Source organism: Poecilia formosa, unplaced genomic scaffold, assembly GCF_000485575.1.
Source record: "Poecilia formosa unplaced genomic scaffold, Poecilia_formosa-5.1.2 Scaffold22, whole genome shotgun sequence".
NCBI classification, from domain to species: Eukaryota; Metazoa; Chordata; class Actinopteri; order Cyprinodontiformes; family Poeciliidae; genus Poecilia; species Poecilia formosa.
Window position 1 is genome coordinate 1,947,049 of NW_006799961.1, and position 10,312 is coordinate 1,957,360.

The 10,312-nt window shown below is 42.6% G+C and overlaps 1 protein-coding gene across 3 annotated transcripts in view; it reads right to left on the bottom strand.

Annotated features, from left to right (window-relative positions):
• Nucleotides 1–10,312, bottom strand: part of zfhx4 (zinc finger homeobox 4) — a 99,641-nt gene that overhangs the window by 81,822 nt on the left and 7,507 nt on the right. The window contains exon 1 of one of the 3 annotated variants that reach the window (XM_016669388.1): nt 8,579–8,753. The exons of 1 other annotated variant lie outside the window; for it this stretch is intronic. The gene's annotated coding sequence lies outside the window, so the exon portion shown is untranslated. Of the gene's footprint in view, nt 1–4,558; nt 5,051–8,578; nt 8,754–10,312 lie in introns of those variants that run through there. One more of the 3 variants, XM_007547905.2, reaches the window with a different exon arrangement.

The following is a 10,312-nucleotide window of genomic DNA, read 5'->3' on the forward strand; positions in this document are numbered from 1 at the left end:
GCTATGCACGAGCTTGATCTCGTTCCAAGTCTTTAACCCTCCGCCGTGCCTTGCTTGTGTGCGAGTCTGTGCGTGTGTATGCGTGTGTGTGTGTGTGTGATAGAAAGAAACTGCGAGTTAGTAGTGGTGCCCCAGGGCTGACACAGGAAGTTCCCCTCTCTCAGACATGATGCTGAGCTGCAGTGAACTTCTTAGCTTCTCCCCTGTTCAGGCCTCCCTGGGCCAGAAGACCCTGACACGACGACTACTGCACATCGTCAACCATCACAAATGCACACACGAGTGCAAACAAAAGGTTCAGAGGTTGAATATCTTTGCATCCAAAAGTTTGCATTTTTTAAGGCTGCGTAATAGATGTTGCATAAAAGAAAATCTAAGGGAGAAGAAGAGGTATAAAAGAGACAGCTTGAAACGGGACATATTTACGCTAACTGTAAAAAAAAGAAAAAAAAAAAGAAAAAAGAAAAACAAGTGCAGGTACTTGAAGTTTAAACTTGAAGAACTTATTTCCACCCTTACATAAAAGCAAACACCTCTTACGTACGGAACACACTGGACTTGCCCAACACCGAAACCACAGAAAACAGGTGCCAGGAAGGACAACAGTCATTGGAGCTATTGATAAAAGACAAGAAAAAAGAAAAAAAGAAAAAAAAAAAACAACATGATTCCCTTCAGGGAGCATGTGTGCCTGGATGTGAGAGTGTGTAGGCCTGCCGTTTTGATAATGGAGGACAGGCGGTTGTGCTTTTCACATTGTAATGGCCATGAATCAGGGAGGAAGCCAAGCGGTCGAGCTACAATTAGAGTTCTTTTGTGCCTCTTCCTCTGTCTCTTTTTCCCTCTTTTTTTTTTCTTGCTTTCATTCGCTGACACTCTACCTATCGAGGGTACGTTAAAACAGTCCACACTGCTCTGCAGCAGAGGGCGAATGAGGGGAGAATCTGGGCTGAATGGAGGAAAACTCACACTGCGCTGCTGCCGGACACGCACGGACACATGCGTGCACGATGCACGCACCAGATGGCACAGCAAGGCAAATTAAATAAACACACACACACACACCTATAGCCAGACAGAGGCCTCTATGTGCACTGTCCCTTAATGAATGTCTATTGGTAGTCAGAAGGTCCAAGCTCATTTAGTTGACTCTCAAATGAGATGCAGCATTATGGCTATGGTAATACGCTCCTCCCTTCCCCGATAATCATACGCAGGTCATTGTGTCAGAGTTATTCATTTCAATCACACGCGCACGCCAGATGTTATTATGCAGGAGAGTAAATCTCTCCAGTGGGTGTCGATGGTTGCCTATTCAAAAGAGATGAAAAATAAAGAAGAAGGAGGGAAAAAAAAAAATGGATATTGCTCCAGCAGTCCAGCGTGTAGTGAGCTATACTGCTCACTGGAGCATGACAGCTGGTAATGCAGGTTCGGATGTAGCTCCGCGTGTGTCTTTTTGAGGCAGTGGGAAGCTCCCCCTTTACTAATACCTGCTTCTCGGATTACCACAGCGTCTTAAGTATTCAACCATGCTCCTATTTCCCTATTCTGCCTTTTTAGTCAAATTGGCCGTCTTTACACTGTAAAGCAGCGATATACCCCCTCTTTACCAAAGGCCTATAGGGGTGAGGGGGGGATCCACGAAGAGGAACATTAAAATGCAGCAATAGCCTTGTTGCAAAGCTTCTCTCTATTTCTTTCTGTCTCTTTCTGCAGCAACGGCTTCTAAATCATCCAGCCTCCTCTATTAGACGGGAGACTTATTGAGGTAGAAACCATAAAAAATGAAGAAGGGAAATTTAATCCCTGAAATATTGATTTGCACATTAATATCAGATAGGCAGAGGGCAATCTAGCCGGGTGGAAATGACACATTGTCGACCCCTAGGAGAGGCCCGAGCCAATCTTCTAGCTGCATGTGTCTTAGACCCAGGAGTTATAGGACAGACTCAGCCCCTGTCTCTCTCTCTCTCTCCCTCTCTCTCTCTCTCGTTCCCTCTCTCCTCCTCCTAGTACCCTCTCATCCCTCTTGCCCCCCTCCATCCACACCCTTAATGAAGGCTGCAATGCTGGAAATGCATTAGCTTTTAATAATCAAGAAGCATTTTCAAGCCAACAGCTTTTGTCCTTCGAGGGCTGTCTGCCCATCTTTTACACTATATATGCGCGCGTGCGCGTGTGTGTGTGTGTGTGTGTGTTTTAATCCCTCCTTCTGCCATGGGTAAAATGAATGTTGTGAATTGCTTAACTAACAAGAAAAGAGATACACAGTCAGTCTTTGAAAGTGCACCCAGCACAGAAAAACAAAAACAAGAGGCCTGGAATTCTACAATTATAAAAATTATATATATATATATATATATATATATATATGTGAAAGACAAAGGATAAAAATAAAACGAGGGGGGTTGTGGGGGGAGAGAAAATGTCTTATTATGGAATAATATAGTGTGAGACAACGCCATCATTAACTGATGAAATGCATTGCAATTAGACGGGATCATCTCGTTTCATAATAATTTTAATTCTTTTATCAGGGCCTGGCCTGCGTGTTTTCGTGTGGAAGTAGAGGCTTTTGTGCAAATGGAGCTGGATTGTCTGATTGAACTGAGGATCTAATCCTGTCTAATAAACATCAATCCTTGGCTTAATAAACAAGCAGGCAAATGCAACAAAATCATGCAGACGATGTGGAAGAGGAGACGTCGAGTTAATTCTGTTTTCATCTTTAAATTAAAATTTTGTAATAATATTAAGAATAATTATTATTATTATTAACTATTATTACAACAACTATGCTAACTGTGACAGGAGACCGTTTTTTTATTATTAATCTGTCTTTTATTTATTCTACATTTGTATTATTATTTGTTTTGTTTTTATTAAAATTATTGGTTTCGTATTGAATAACTACAAGCATCCACCAATCAAACACATTTCACCGGTGTTAAGCCGTCTAAAATAATTAGAGAAATTGTTGAGGGTAAGTAGATACACTCGGAGAATAATAAAGGACAACAAAAGCAGTCCTATAAAAATAAGGTCGCTCATATTAGCGCATCGTTCACCCAGAGCGACTACTCATTCTTCCCGTACACACACTCTCTTTGGACCGTTGCATAGCCGCGGTGGAGAATGACCAGACCCTTGGCCCTGGTGTGTGTGTGTGTGTGTGTGTATGTGTGTGTGCGTTTTTTTGTTTTTTTTTCCCAACCTCCTGTGCGATCGATGTCCCCCCCACCCCCTGTCACTGACCACCCCTTTGAGATATAAAAAAAAAGAAAAGAAAGAACAGCAACCAGGACGCAAAAACGCCAGAGAATCCACATCCCTACTCCTATTCCCTCCTGTAAAATATTACTAAACAACACTTTAAGAAGGTGTTGCAACCAGCATCTTCCAGGACTATTGGTGGAAGGTGAATTTGTGTAATAAAATGATAGTCATGGAACTCGTGACTTTTTTTATGAAAACAAAACAAACAAACAAAAACAACAACAACAACAAAAGCTAAATAAGAATGATTATTTTTAAAAAAAAGTTTGTTTAAATTTATTGATGGGATTAATGGTGTAAATTGAGAATGAAGTCTGAATTTTTGCAAATGCCAATGTTTGGGGAAACCAGAAGCACCAGGAGTTATCTCTAAAGGGACTCCGTGCAATCAGGAGACAGGCGATCGCTCTCCCCCTTCCGGGCGACGCAGCTGCCCGAGCTTCGGTAACAAAAAAAAAAAAAAAAAAAAAACACAGACCGATCTCTAAGTCCAGCAGGTAGTAGCAAATACCGTGTGCTTAAGTTGCGGATCTCTTATAAAAAATAAAACATTTCAGTCCGGTTGCTTTCAAAGAATTGTACTCTCGCAGATGAGAGAGGATCGTGTCGGGGGAGAGAAACTGATCACTTCAGTGCGAGAAAGCCGACTTGTATGGAAAAAAAAAAAAGAAAGAAAGAAAAGAAAGGTTTTTAGCGCGGCGGATCCAAAACTGCGGTTCAAACCGGGCTCTCTGAGGGTTAAAGACTCATAATGGGCCGGTACGATGTGTGGAAACGACAAAAACCGGACACATCGAGGGGAAAGAAGCTGGAAGCGGACATGTCCGAGGAGGAATCGGACTCCAGGAAAAAGGCAACACACATCCGCACTGCAAAGCCACAGGGACGCTCGTCTCGTCTCACGCTTTTATCACTAAATCCGCACACGACTCGAGATGGACTGCAATTCGTGTAAAACTTTGCAAAAGACCGGTCGTGTTCGGCACGTATTCCCACGGACACATGCGTAAAAAAAAAAAAAAAGAGCGTCTCCAATCCTGACAGTCGCCTGTTTTTACTGTAGCCAAAGCGCTGGAGTTGCACTAACATCACCATATCCCCCCTGTGTTGTGGGTTAAAAAACACCCAGCACCTGTTATCCGGGCAACCAAGGTGTCAAAGATCCTCCACTCAGATAGATAATCGATACCCGACCCCTAAATTTAAACACACGCACCCCCAAAACTACTCAATAAAAGTTAAAGGGAGAGGTGGAAAGGAAAAGAAAAAAAAAACTTACTTTCTTCCCCCTCCAAAAGCGTCACCTCCGCTCCACTCTTTGCTCCTGGTTTTATAAAACAGTCACATCCAGCGGCTTGCGAAATTAGACAACAACAAAAAAGAAAAAAAGAAAAAAAAGAAAAAGAAAAAAAACGTGGAAAATTACAATAATCCTCCAACTTTATAATGGGAAAAAAGGGGTAAAAATCACAAATGACAAGCGTTTTTTTGGAGAGCTATCCCTTATTTTGGTTCCGGTGGCGGTGGAAACGACGTGTCGACGGGGGCTGCCTCGCAGTTTCTCTCGTTGGACGGGAGGTCGGGGAAACGGAGGAAAGGAAATGAAAATCCGATATGTCTTTATTCTGCTAATTATTATCGTTTTAGCCCTGTTTAAAAAAATGGCTGATTAAGTTGAGTGCGCATGTCTTTGTGTGTCTATTTCCCGATATGCACTCTGGGAATGGGTAGAGAGACAGAGAGAGAGAGAGGGCGAACGGGAGAGAGAGAGAAGAGAGAGAGCGAGAGGAGAGAGAGGAGAGGGAGGGAGCAAAAAAAAAAGGAAAAAAAAGGAGACGGAGAGGGAGGGAGAGAGGAGAGAAGTGTAATTAGTGAGTTGATCAACAGTCTCCACATTGCAAATGACGCGCACACGGAGCCCTGGCGGCCGCAGAGGTCCATGCGCTCAGAAAATCCCTTTTGTGCAGTTGCTCTCTGAGGGACCAAATCACATGTAGAACAATGGACAAAACGCCTCCCTCTATTACTAATAATAACCACCCTGACGCTAAAAGTCAACCTCCGCTTTTATCCCACAATTGAAAACCATCTTTAAAAAGATGATTCTTTTAGAATATTTTTATTTTTATTTTTCCGAGAATGAGATTACCTTTAAAGTTTGCGCACTGCTGTTTGTCATCAGCTTGATTTTTATTGATTATGACACCACAGGTGAATTACGCTCAGAATGAGACTGACTGCAGATTATGTGGATGTTGTTGTTTTTTTTTCTTCTCTTCTTTTCTTTTTTGAGGTCTTACTGATGTCCTTATTTGATTGCATTTTAAGCATTCTGACAAAACAGACGGAGCCTGCCTTAAAGTAAAAGTGATAATGTGAGTGAAGATAAGAAATCAAACAGAATCGGACGGTGAAAACTGGCCTGTGCCGCACATCAACACATACCAAAACATGTGACAAAACTCGTGCATCTAAGCTTATATCCTACCTTTTACTTTTATTTTTCTAAAAAAATTTTTTTTAAAAAATTAAAAAAAATTGCGTATTGTGTAAATTCTACATGTATGACTATTAAAGCTAAAAAAAAATCAAAGCCACAGAGCTTCACACTAATCCACCGCATGTCTGAAAGACATCTTGTGCCCTTTCGAGACCGCTGAGGCCCCGGGTGGGTTCAATAGAGTCAAATTGAAAAAGATCCAATATGGGGTCACCCAAAAACAGAAAAAAAAAAAAGAAAAAAATCCCCCTACGTGTTCAAAGCTCGGTTTATGTTTACTGTTCTATCAAAGTGACCCGCTTATTTGACCGTATTTTCTTTTTCAATGCAAACCATTTACTGTGTTTCCCCCCATCGGGTCCCTTAATAGAGGCTTTTTTTGGGGTGGTGGTGGTGGGGGGGGCTTTAGAGGAAGACTTTTCACATTCTCAAACGGGAGAGAAAATCAAGAGATCTTGTTCGCCTTCATGGAGAAAAAAAATCGAAGCTGGGGGTGAATTGAACTGCATGAGCCGGGACTTGGGATGTGATGATAAGGCTGCTGCTGGCAAGTGAAGTACTAGGGTCTGCTTTGCAGCCACATTGACTGCACTGCACTTACACCAACTGGATCCTTAAGAAGCCAAGAGATCCGAGCCCGACCCGACCCGAGGCTGTTTATTCTGGGTTTAGAGAGGTCTCTGACAAAGAGGGGTGGGTGGGTCGAGGTGATGAACGGAGGCGTCACTTTCCACCCGGATCCAAGGCGCTTGCTGCTGCCGTGGCTGCTGTTGCTGCAGCTGCTTCCCTGTCCTCCAGGGGGGTTTTCTAGTCCGTCCGCCCTGGGAGGCGTCGCTCACAGACGGCTTGGAGAGTCGAGTCGACCCCGCTGCTGCAGCGAAACGCGCATATAGAGTCCGCAGGGACCATTGCGTGCGCCTACCCAAAAGCTGCAGGAAAAGGACCTATTTATCATTTGCGACTTTGTAACACCTAAATGGAGGACTTTACATAAAACGGCGTGATTTTTTTTTCTCTCTCTGCTTTTCTACGTTTCTGAGAGGATGTGCTTATTTCCTACTTTATAGTGATTAACTTGGTGCGCACAGTCCACATTTTCTGCGGAGATGCGTTTGCTATTTTTTTGCTTGTTTTCTCCTAGAAAATGAGAAAGTGCAAAGCGGATTTAGACGGCTGATACAGGCTAGCACTTATCTTAACATCTTGCGTTTCTTTTTTTCTTTTTTTTTGTAAATCCCCCCCACCCCCCTCTGGTCTCCACCCTCCCTCTCTCCCGGCAGACGATGCTCTTTCTCCGGACGCAGCTTGACAATAGGGCGCGTTAACTAATATTTTTTGCCCCATTTCCATATCAGTACGATCCTCAATTAATTATAGATTTTATCAGTAAACTCCCGCATCTGTGTGAGAGAGTGTGGGTGGGAGTGTGTGTGTTTGTGTGTAAAAGAGAGAGAGAGAAAGAGAGAGAGAGAGGCAGAGAGTACATGTGTGCGCGCGAGTGTGCCGTGTAAAGAAGAAAGAAAATTGTCGTCTTAGAAATATCCTCGTAAATCAGCAGGAATTAAAACTAAACATCCCAGTAAATGTGTAATTGCTAAAAAAAAAAAGAAAGAAAGGAGAAAAAAAGAAAACCCTAAAAGGAAATGCGTTTTAGTCTGTTTTGTAAACTGCTTTTTAAAAGGTAGCCCTGAACACCTTCAGTGATCTTCTGTCACATCAGGAGATCAATACCTTTGAATTGTCTGGAGACATTACCATATTGGTTTGACACACTGGGAGATGCCACGGGATGGAACTATTGTCAATCCACCAATATGTTCTCTGAGATCAGACTAGAAAACTCCATTGATGCTCAGGCTGATTAAAAAAAAAAGTCATAAAAGTAATCATGTTGTCATTTTCTTTTTGCATTCACGTACAAACACCTGGAGATCTTTTCTTCTTTTGTTTTTTCCTCCTAAATCAAAGTCAGGTTTGCACCTTCTTTTAGTCCTATGCGTCGGCGCCCTCATGGGGTTGCAGAGCTGACCCCTCTGCTTCACCAAAAAAAAAAAAAAAAACACACACACACATACACACACACACAAAAACACCAGATCTGACCCGCAGCCTGCCCCACAGATCCTCCAGGAAGAGCACATGCAAAAGGAAGCGTCAAATTATAAAGGCCCATAAAGCAGACAAGAAGTTATGTGCAACTCTTTCAACGTCTGACACACACCAGATACACCAAATCCACCCAAAAAGCACAAAATTACAGTTTTCCCCTCAACACTGTCCTTTAAGCCAAATGAATAAAGAAACTGGCAGAACTGCCCTAAATCAAAGACAAAATGTATAATTTTCAAAGCACGCTGTTCTAAAACAATATCATTCAAAATGAATAATAATAATAATAATAATAATAATAATAATAATAATAATAATAATAATAATAATAAAAACCGATAAAAAATTACCGAACGTAGACTTCATTTCTACAGACGGGACACTCCAGAGATAAGTGACTTTCAACCTTTGACTGTTTCAGCAACGAAACTCGAAAAAGTGAGAAAAACCATGAAAACAAATGAAGCTCAAACATAAAGTGTCTCCATATTTTCAAAGTGAATCTTAAAGCCACCCAGCAGCGGTGCGCCAAAAAAAAAGAAAAAGAAAAAGAAACGTTTGTATAAAAAAAGAGAGAGAAAAAAAAACTTCCAAAATGTACCTCTTCTTACCTCTTTTTTTTTTTTTAAATTCCCCCAAAAAAGCATAAAGTGGAAAAAAAGCAATATAAAACTGTAGACTCTTTGGTACCTTTGGTATAAAGCATTCCGTTTTCCTTCTTTTTTCCTGTCTTTCTCTTGCTCAGTAGCGATCCGATAATAGCATATGGAAAGTGTTTTCAAAATGCCCAGATTTGGCACATTGTCATTGAAAAGAGAGGAGCGCAGTGATGCGGTGCTACAACAGGGGAAATGAGTTGCGGATTGGACGCAGCCCGCCTCGGTGCGGACTTATCCCACTTTAATTTAATATTCCGCAATCACACACACTAGTGATGGCATATAATTCAAGGAGAAATTCAGAGGGAAGGAAATGCTTTTGTGTGTCTGCGCGCGAGCGTGTGTGTGTGTGTGTGTGTGTGTGTTTTTTTTTACACCACTTTATTTGATTAAGGAGAAAGGCAGCACAATATTGTCTTTTTTTCTCTGTTTCCCCTTTCTTCTTTTTCACTCCCCTCCCCTCCCGAGTCACATCTTAGATTCTCTTCATAAACGAAACAATAGATATTTATTTGTTTGTATTCAGGTCATTTATTTAGAAATCAACAACCCCCTTCTTCCCCCTGACTCTCTCTCTCTCCCTCTCTTTCTCTTTCTCTCTCTCTTTTTGCTTGTCGGTGTCACACTGGAATCATCCCCTAACATAAAATCGAGATCCATAAACGCTTGTTTGTAAAACACTGAACCCAAAATCAATGTATTGGGTCATTTCGATCGATTATATAAACGAAAATCCATACGCAACATGAGACCGGTATCAGCCCACTCTTCCGCTCCCTTTTAAAGAGAGAGAGAGGGAGGGAGAGACGGGGAGAGAGAGGATGAGAGAGAGAGAGAGAGAGAGGGGAGGGGGGAAAGCTTAAAAACAAATACTCTCAAAGTAGACCTTTACATCAGTCCAAGAGCAGGATCCCTCTAACATTTTCACATCAAGGGCCCCCAAAATGAACCCATCGTAGAGGAAACGGGGTCTGATTTAATTGGATTTTGACCCCGGGATGCCCAATATGGGTTTTTTTGTTGTTGTTGTTATTGATTTGTAAAGCTGCGGGTGCTACAAGTGAAAGCTGTGTTCAGACATATGTTCGCTAATTGGAATAATTCTGCATTAATGAAAACACGATCAAATTAAGCAATTTCTTTTGCTCGCTGACCCCCCTCCGCCACGCATAGCTTTTTTTTCTTTTCTTTTTTTTTCTTTTTTGAGAGGTTCTTGAACCCCCTTATAGGACCTGGATGTCAAAGTGCTTCCAGATGCACCGCGATAGCGCAACCCCCTGATGACGACAATTAGAAAAATGCCCTAATCAAACGGGGCCACACGGGATTAAGTCGCATTTCAAGGGTCAAGGGGAACCCCACCTCAACCACCTCCGCCCCCCGGTGCCCATCTTCCGCCTGCGCACCGAATATCACATTTCGACATCACATAACCTGCGCGAGGAACAAATCAGCCACTCCAGGCGCTGTAATCACGTATGCAAATTCAGTCCAGCCAAAAGGCACGGACATGACAGCCGGTGCGCACCGTCAGATGAGCTGTTGCATAAACTGTACATTAATATGCAACATGATATGGGAGGGCCGGGATGGTGGCGGCGCGGATCACGACAGGGAGAGAAGGGGGGTAAAAAGGAGGTGGCAATGATGTAAAATTTACATGGGACCACAGCTGCTGGGGCTCTCGAGTGGGAGAGAAGGTGGGGTGCAGCCATAAGGAGGAGGAGAGGGGTGTGTGTGTATGTGTGTGTGTGTGTGTGTGTGT